Source organism: Spinacia oleracea, chromosome 1 (assembly GCF_020520425.1).
Source record: "Spinacia oleracea cultivar Varoflay chromosome 1, BTI_SOV_V1, whole genome shotgun sequence".
In the NCBI taxonomy this organism is placed as follows: domain Eukaryota; kingdom Viridiplantae; phylum Streptophyta; class Magnoliopsida; order Caryophyllales; family Amaranthaceae; genus Spinacia; species Spinacia oleracea.
Window position 1 is genome coordinate 47,696,644 of NC_079487.1, and position 10,047 is coordinate 47,706,690.

Here is a 10,047-nt window from a genome sequence, read left to right on the forward strand (position 1 = left end):
ATTCATAAATCATGCGGAAAAACCATAAAGCCAGGAAAGCATATTATTTACACATAATCATTTAGCATAGTATAGATGCATACATGTTGTAGTGTGCCTTCCCTAGCTGCGCCCGAACCGAACAAGAACAAGTCTTTAGGACTCCAAATGTCGTCCCTCCGTAGATAGTCCACAGTACGTCCGGATCCGCCTCAAGTTAGACCAACTAGAATCGCCCTTGAGGTGCTTAGGAATTTTCGGCTATGTGTTTGCAAGTGTATGGCTGATTTTTATTTCAAAAACTTACCCTTTGAATACTTCAATCGTACCCATAAATTGTGACCCTAGGCCCTTATTTATAGAGATTTGGAAAGGGAATTGGAATCCTAGTAGGATGTGGATTTGCTAATTAGAATCTTATTAGGACTCTAAATAACAAAATCAATCTGTTAGGATTAGGATTTAATCTTTGCACAAATCCTAATAGGATTAGGATTTCCCGCACAAGCGTTGCACGAGCCGTGCACCCGCGCAAGCCTTGCGGCCCACGTCAGGCGCACAGCGCTCGGCCCACGCTGCTGTGCTCTCGCGCGCGCACGCCCTTGGCTGGGCCTGGCCTTGCGCTGGGCCTGGTCGAGGCGTGCGTTGGTGCTTGCGGCTCGCTGGGCGATGGCCTAGCTTCGTGCTGGGCCTTCGTCTAGCGGGCCTCGTCCGATGCTAATTCGTACGATACGCTTCCGATTAAATTCCTGATTCCGGAATTCATTTCCGATATGAACAATATTTAATATTTCCGATTCCGGAATTAATTTCCGTTTCGAACAAATATTTAATATTTCCGTTTCCGGAATTATTTTCCGATTCCGATAATATTTCCGATTCTGACAATATTTCCGTTTCCGGCAATATTTCCGATTCCGGCAATATTTCCATTTCCGATAATATTTTCCGATACGTACCATGTTTCCGTTTCCGGCAACATCCACGACTTGGATAATATTTATATTTCCGATACGATCCATATTTCCGTTTCCGGCAATATCATCGTTTCCGGAGTATTCATTTCTTGCTTGTGACGATCTCAACTCCCACTGAAACCAAGATCCGTCGATTCCGAATATCCATAGATAGAGTATTTAATGCCATTAAATACTTGATCCGTTTACGTACTATTTGTGTGACCCTACGGGTTCAGTCAAGAGTAAGCTGTGGATTAATATCATTAATTCCACTTGAACTGAAGCGGCCTCTAGCTAGGCATTCAGCTCACTTGATCTCACTGAATGATTAACTTGTTAATTAATACTGAACCGCATTTATTAGACTTAACATAGAATGCATACTTGGACCAAGGGAATTATTTCCTTCAGTCTCCCACTTGTCCTTAGGGACAAGTGTGCATTTCCTAATTCCTTTATCGCTCGATGCTTGCTCGATCTTGAACATAAGGTAAGAGTTGTCATCCTTATTATGTCCAGAGGTGTTTCTCGATTTCAGAGTTCAACTGATCAAATAAACAGATAATCATAGCCTATGATTCATCCGAGCACGGCCATGCATTTCACAGTTTCTAGCTCTCCGAGTGGCCTTGTACAACTTTTAAGCATCTCATCCCGATTTATGGGAGGACAATCCCAATCTTGCGATCTTGATATTAGACTTCGTTTGATAGGTGATTGCCTGAGCGTTGCCTTTATAGCCTCCTTTTACGGTGCGACGGTTGGTCAACGTCAAAACAACCAGTTCTCAAACAAGTAATCTCAAATCACTCAGGTATTGAGGATTTAGTTTCTAATAATTTTAATGAAATTTACTTATGACAGATTTTCATCTCTTATAGTAAAGTTTCATAGGTCTGTCCGATACTAGTCTTCCCAAAGTAAGTATCTATGCAAATGATTATGACATTGCCATGTCCACATAGTTCAAGAAACAGAACTACTAGTCATCTTGCATTCTAGTCGTCTAACGTTTTCTATGCGTCCAATTTTATAGAAAACTCCGACCAGGGACCATTTTCAACTTTTGACATTCAAGTTCACTTGATAGACATTTCTTAGTCACAGGACTGGTCCTGACAGTCTATCTTGAATATATCGTCAAATTGAAGGGACTCATCATTTAATTCTAAACCAAGATTAAATGGAATATGAAAATACATTTCATATATGATAAATGTTCAACCCCAATGTTTTACAACCATGGGCCTCAAACCCATCTTTAAAACAGTTCATGGAATTCAAAGCTATGCTTGATTTCCAGTGCTACAATGTGAGTGTTGCTTCTCACTTGTTGCATAGGTTTAGTTATCATGCTTTGCCAATCTTAATATCCTTTTCATCGAATGTCTTTTCGAGATAGGATGATAAGATCTTTTGAGTGTGTTTAGTTTGTGATCTATTCTTTCTAGCTACAAGAGTGGTTCTACGCATTTTGCAATGAAGAACCATCAAGTCAGCAGACATGTGATCTCCACAAGTTCAGTGAAGAACTCTTTAACTTAAACAACCCTGTTTTATTGCTTCTTAGGCAATAAGTACTTTTACTTCAACTGTATAGGTTGCTAGTGATGCTTTGTTTGGATTTACTTATCCAAGCAGTTCATAGATATGCGGAAGACTTTCCAACTATATCTTAGAACATAGAAATTAATATTTAATTTCCCACGCAACAACTTATGGTCCCCAATCCATGTTGCCATTTCAAAACACGATGCTCTTTAGCTCGTCCTTGTCAATGGATAACTCCAAAGGGTCTTGCTTGATCCTTTGCCAGTGTTTATGCGTGTAGCATCAATATTTAGCATATGTTTATTTCCTTGAATCAAGAACTATTCCTATGTACCTTTTCAAGTACCATAAGTATTCTTGATCTCAATCTAGTTGATCTTCACTTAGATCAATAGAGATTGGTATATGTTCGTCATGCCTAAAGTCATACGATACATTTTTGGCGATCCTCATATTATATCATACATGATAAATTCTTTTGCAGAATAATTCTCAATTGAATTCTATTCATGTAACTTTAGCTCATCTAGTTTCAGTAGATACTAAATCCAGCTAAATTCTTTTACATATAATATAGGTTAAGAATTTTACTTAGATCCTTTGATGTTTAACTTAGTAAATGCTTATACATAGTTCAAACATTCTTTACTTAGATTTATTCATATGGGTCGAATATCTCCAATGGATTCTTTCGTGTTTGATTTAGTAAATGCCATTACTTAATCCAAAACATTAATATAAGATCTTTGTAAATAGATCTTAATACCCAGTATGTACTAAGTTTCGCCATGGTCCATTATTGATGAATAATTTCAAATCTAAGTCATTAGCATTTGAATGTTATTTCACAATAGAGAGATATGTGTGTGATACACATAGGACCAATTAAGTTTTATGTACTCCCACTAAACTTCTTATATATCTATAAGAATCATGTACATTTTATGAAACTAAAATACTTATTAGCTTCACTAAAATACAGTTCCAATTCCCAATTGCTTGCTTAAATCTGTACTTAGATTTCATAAGCTAGCATTCCTTTTCAAGCATTTATTTAGATCCAAAAATCCTATGACATACCATGTACATAGTTTATTCCAACATTTTATTGAGGAATTGTTTTGTCATCCAATTGCCATATGTACCAATATGCAATCATTGCTTGAATTATAGACTTAAGCATTACGATTTTGCTTGAGGTTTCAACACAATCCATGCCATGAATTTGCTTGTAACCTTTAGCAACTAATCTAGCTTTGTGTTGTGAACACAATTCCATGTTTGATGGTTTTTATCTTTAAAACAAACTTGCAACCAATAGGTGTGAAACTATTCTTGCAAATCAACAAAATTTCAATTTTGTCATCAAAACATTGAGTATGTTTTATGGCCTCTAACCATTTAAAACATTTGAGTCTATATATGGCCTCTAACCATTTTTAGGGAATTTGGGTTTCGTCATAGCTTTCTTACAAGTCACAAACTTATTAATCTATATGATAATAGTTTGACTGCAAGTTGTAGGTTTCTTCACTATCTAATAGAAGAATCGCATAGCTTCAGTGACCTGAACTCCATGTTTCTTCACTATCTAATAAAAGAATCTCATAGTTCCAGTGACTTGAACTCTATGCCTACTTGGGTATAGAACATCAAACAATAGAATATCAATAGCCACTTGAAAGTCCTTTGAATATTCTGTTTCCTTGAAGCACTTGTAAAGTCTTCTAAGAGATGTCTATTCTTTAAAAGCCACTTCTAGAGTCCTTAAAGAATATGTGTTCGGATTTTCTAAAGAACTTCGAAAAGCCTCCAGATTGTCCGTTTATGTTTGTTGTTCGCCTCGAAGACTTTCGAGGTCTATTTTCTCCCACTTGTCATTTTGGAAACGAATCTCCAAAAGGACATCATTTCGAGCAAACAAACATTATGTTCTCAAAATTCGTGGTAGAAACAATACCCTTGTGTCTCATTTGAATAAATCACAATGAAACATATATCTATACTTGGGCCTTAGTTTGTTGAATAACAAACACTAAGCTCCCACTGAGTTTAGGAACTCTTTAGATATATATTATGAAAAGATATTCTGAAATTACTTTTCAATAGCTTTGACGAATTTGGTTTAGTTTGGTGGTAGTTGAGCATTTTGTTTTAGAAATTATAGGAAAAGTTTTTATGATTCATCATTGATCGAATCAAGAATTAATTGACTTCGATTATTCCAACTTAGATATGCCATATCTTATGGAGCTAGATTGTGAATTTTACTACACACAATCATTGATGATCATTCTTGACTTAAGTAATCATCAACATGATCTAATCCTAGATCTTTATGATTTCTTACCAAGTGGGATTTATACTTCTGAATCTTTGAACTAGCCAAACAGATTCAAACTTATATCACATTGAGTAAATAAACCTATATTCACTCAAATTCATGTGAAATAATAAAGTCATAAAATCTTCTTTTAGCTTTGAACTCTATTGTCTAGGCGTTCTAACAGTAGTTCATATCTTTTGTTACTTTCAACAAGTAAGACTAGCTCGTCTTGAATGATCTAGAAATCAATCAACTTTCAAAAGTCCATCAACATAGAGCTTTTGAATGTTAACCTGTTGATATGGTCTAAGCAACAATGCCAAAGATTAGTGGAACTCCAATCAAGGGGTTGATTTGAACCTAGTAAAGTTTTTATTGTTTAAAGAGTTGTTTGTTTTTAATCAAGCATATTGACTCAACCCGTAAATTACCATTTCATTCAAATAAACAAAGAAACAAGCATTGTTTTTGTTCTTCTGAATGTGAGTATTTCTGTGTTTGAAGACAGAAATCTAGGTATGCTGATTATGGAACAAAATAGCCATTAAGTTCCAGCCTTTGAAATGACTTAAAACAAACTAGATGACCCTACAACTAATCTAGCATTGCCATGCTTCATTTCCCACTTGTAGGCCATTAGTGTAGCCTAGCTTCCATTGTTTGAGTTATTACCGAAGTAAGAACCTCAAGCGGTATATGATACCAAGGAAGTTTGATTGCTAGGTCACTTCTCTTTAAATATAAACTTATAGGTAGAAACGGAATCGTAAATTCCTTTCATTTGTTCCTTTGTTTTCCTATTTCTTGTACCCTTTCTTATAGTCTTAAGAATTGAATTCTTTAGTGTTGACTTTTATACTTTGTTAGACATGTCCAATGTCACCAACAAGGTTCTTTACCATTTTAATTTATGTTGAATATTTTGTTTCAACTAGATGATCTTACTAGAAGCTTCTAAAGTTCTCTAAGCATCGATCTATTCGAATGTCTAGGGACTAGACTCATTCGAGAATTAAATGGAAAAAAGATTTTAGGTTGTTAACCATTGGTAAAGCTGAGCGTTTAAACTCAATGCTTTATGATCTCAAAACTACATTGTATTTTGAATTCACAAGCACCAATTGGTTTACCATTCGATTTTGATATTCGAAAACAACCATAAAAGTCGCTAAAAGAAACGTACATTTTAAATTGCTCATTTTCTCTCATTTCCGTTAATCGTTCTTGGATTCACTACCAATCGAGGAAATTTACTGTTACCTTCTAAAGGATTTATTGCAGTGCAGGATATTTAATTATAAACAATAATTAAAACATACATTGAAGCATGCAAAGTCTAAACATTTATCATGAGTAATAACTTGAAAATTAAAGCAATCATGCAATTTAAACAAGTCATTAGCATTTTATTCGATTTTATTGTTCCGGCAGGTGTGAATAAAATGATTCCAAGATCCTAAAACCATTGAAGAACTAAGCAAAGTTTGTCGACTCAATCCTAAAACATTTTAGGTAAGCAAAAACCTTTTGCTAATAGTCTAGAAACTATTCTTGGTTGATAGGTACGTCTAAGAACTTATTAGGTAAACCTATCGATTTTGCCACGACATAAAAGGACTCCTTACTTATATCGTTGAGTTTCACCAAAACTAACATGTACTCACAATTATTTGTGTACCTTGCCCCTTTAGGACCAATAAGTAACACCTCGCTGAGCGAAAACTATTACTAGATTGATGTACAGGATATCCAAGCAAGTGTATATTTTGGCATGGCACCTTTTAACTCAATTTTTAAGTTTGGAACTTAAGGCTCTTACTATGTTGGTTAGATTTTAAGTGAACTAAAATCCTTAATCATGCAACATAATCAAGCTTTGATCTCATGCATATTTAAGACATATTTAAAGCAATAAATAACTTAAAGCATGCATAAGATAAATGTGATCTAGTATGGCCCGACTTCATCTTGAAGCTTCAACTTCAAAGTCCGTCTCGAAAATCTCCGTGGGAGGCACCATTTTCTTCAAATAGGATAAGCTATAATTAAAATAATTACAACTATTTGATGGTACGCAGACCATATTTGAATTGAAAAACAATTTTGGTACTTTAGACCAATTACATTCAAATTAATGGTACGCAGACCATATTTTCTATCCTATTTGGGCCATACTAGTCACTTCATAACCTGCAAAATAGTACATATACAATATATACCATTCACCCATTCATTATCATGAATGGCCCACATAGCTGGTTAGTAAAACACATTATGCATCACATAAACATTTGCAGCAATTAATCAAGGGCACCAATAATCTACAAATTATTCAGTCCTTATTAATTCTAATCAAGTTGTTTTAACCTTAAGGATTTGTAGGCCTAATCAAGAGTTTATGACTAAAAGGGCTCCCACTTAAACCAATAAATTCATATGCTTTACTAATTTTAAACATAAAAATGTATTTCTAGTCTAACCGGAAACATACAAATTTAATTAAAATTTAAAGCTCATATAAATTTATAATTGAATCCACATATTTAATTTATTTTCAGTCGTATTTAAATTAATTCATGATTTTAATTTTAGTAAAATAATTAGAATAAATGAAATTTATTATAATTATAATATTCAAAATTAAAATCCAAGAAAATAATTTAAATTATTAATTTTAAAATTAATTAAAATTACGTAAACTGAAAATTTCAAATTAAAATTTTAAAACGATCTAATCGTAACTTAAAGCACGCACCTACACCACACAACGCACAACCATAGGCCACACGCACGCAGCCATCGCTGGCCATGTGCGCGCAGCCTATGTGCTGCGTCGCATCTGCTGCTGCTCACCATCGTAAGGCGCGCGCCAGCGCTCGTCGCAACAAGCTGGCTGCTCACCATCGCTGGGCGCAGCGCTCGTCGCACGAGAGGCGTCGCACGTTGCGCGCGGCAGTTGCGTCGTGGCGCAGCTCGCCTGCTGTCCACACGCGACTGTCGCTGCCTTGCTCTCGCCCTTGCCCACTCGCTCGTCGCACACAGCACACGACACAAGGCAGGGCTGTTGCCTTGTGCTCGTGCACCATGGCCTTGCTCATTGCATTCGTACCGCATGGGCGACGAGCTCCCTTGCTCGTCGTCACATGCCCGCACTATACAACACCCCTTAAGGGTAACACGTAGCATCCATTGCTTTGTGCGTGCAAGTTATATGAGCGAATCGCATAGAAATTAAAAATTTTATTTTCAAAATTAATGACAAATTAATAAATCATATTAATTTCATAATTTTAGGGCGAAAAATCAAAAATTTATTAATTTATTGATTTCCGATTAACATGGATTCAACTCTAGGTCATAAAAATTTAAAATTTATCATAAATTTACAATTTTTATGGTGGTTTTTAATCATAGGTATCTAATTAAATTATAACTAATTATGAAAATCAAATTAATTCTAAATTATTCCAATTTTCAACAAATTAATCATAATTACAAATTAGATTGCATAATTAACAAGGCTAGGCATTCAAACTTGTTAAACATATACAGTAGGTCAATCAAAAATTCAAGATTTATCAACAAGAAGAGCAAATATTTAATTTAACATCTTAAATTTACGAAATTTTGCGTTCGAAAAACTAAAACCTCCGAAAAGTCATAGTTAGGCTTCGAATTTGAGAATTCTGGGTTCGGCCCAAAATATTACTTTTGTCAAAATTTTAGAATGCCTTTTACATGCGGAATTGACACAAAAATCACTCGATTTGGATGAGTAACGAAGAAACTGCCGAAAAACTGCGTACGTATAATTAAATAAACGCAATTTGCAATTAATTAACAATTACGAAAATTAATCACCCCTTTTAATTCTTGCAAATTTGTAATATTTAACCATGTTTATGCAATTTAGATTATGAAAATAATAAGAGGCTCGTGATACCACTGTTAGGTTATGATACATATGACGATTCATAAATCATGCGGAAAAACCATAAAGCCAGGAAAACATATTATTTACACATAATCATTTAGCATAGTATAGATGCATACATGTTGTAGCGTGCCTTCCCTAGCTGCCCGAACCGAACAAGAACAAGTCTTTAGGACTCCAAATGTCGTCCCTCCGTAGATAGTCCACAGTACGTCCGGATCCGCCTCAAGTTAGACCAACTAGAATCGCCCTTGAGATGCTTAGGAATTTTCGGCTATGTGTTTGCAAGTGTATGGCTGATTTTTATTTCAAAAACTTACCCTTTGAATACTTCAATCGTACCCATAAATTGTGACCCTAGGCCCTTATTTATAGAGGTTTGGAAAGGGAATTGGAATCCTAGTAGGATGTGGATTTGCTAGTTAGAATCTTATTAGGACTCTAAATAACAAAATCAATCTGTTAGGATTAGGATTTAATCTTTGCACAAATCCTAATAGGATTAGGATTTCCCGCACAAGCGTTGCACGAGCCGTGCACCCGCGCAAGCCTTGCGGCCCACGTCAGGCGCACAACGCTCGGCCCACGCTGCTGTGCTCTCGCGCGCGCACGCCCTTGGCTGGGCCTGGCCTTGCGTTGGGCCTGGTCGAGGCGTGCGTTGGTGCGTGCGGCTCGCTGGGCGATGGCCTGGCTTCGTGCTGGGCCTTCGTCTAGCGGGCCTCGTCCGATGCTAATTCGTACGATACGCTTCCGATTAAATTCCTGATTCCGGAATTCATTTCCGATATGAACAATATTTAATATTTCCGATTCCGGAATTAATTTCCGTTTCGAACAAATATTTAATATTTCCGTTTCCGGAATTATTTTCCGATTCCGATAATATTTCCGATTCTGACAATATTTCCGTTTCCGGCAATATTTCCGATTCTGGCAATATTTCCATTTCCGATAATATTTTCCGATACGTACCATGTTTCCGTTTCCGGCAACATCTACGACTTGGATAATATTTATATTTCCGATACGATCCATATTTCCGTTTCCGGCAATATCATCGTTTCCGGAGTATTCATTTCTTGCTTGTGACGATCTCAGCTCCCACTGAAACCAAGATCCGCCGATTCCGAATATCCATAGATAGAGTATTTAATGCCATTAAATACTTGATCCGTTTACGTACTATTTGCGTGACCCTATGGGTTCAGTCAAGAGTAAGCTGTGGATTAATATCATTAATTCCACTTGAACTGAAGCGGCCTCTAGCTAGACATTCAGATCACTTGATCTCACTGAAT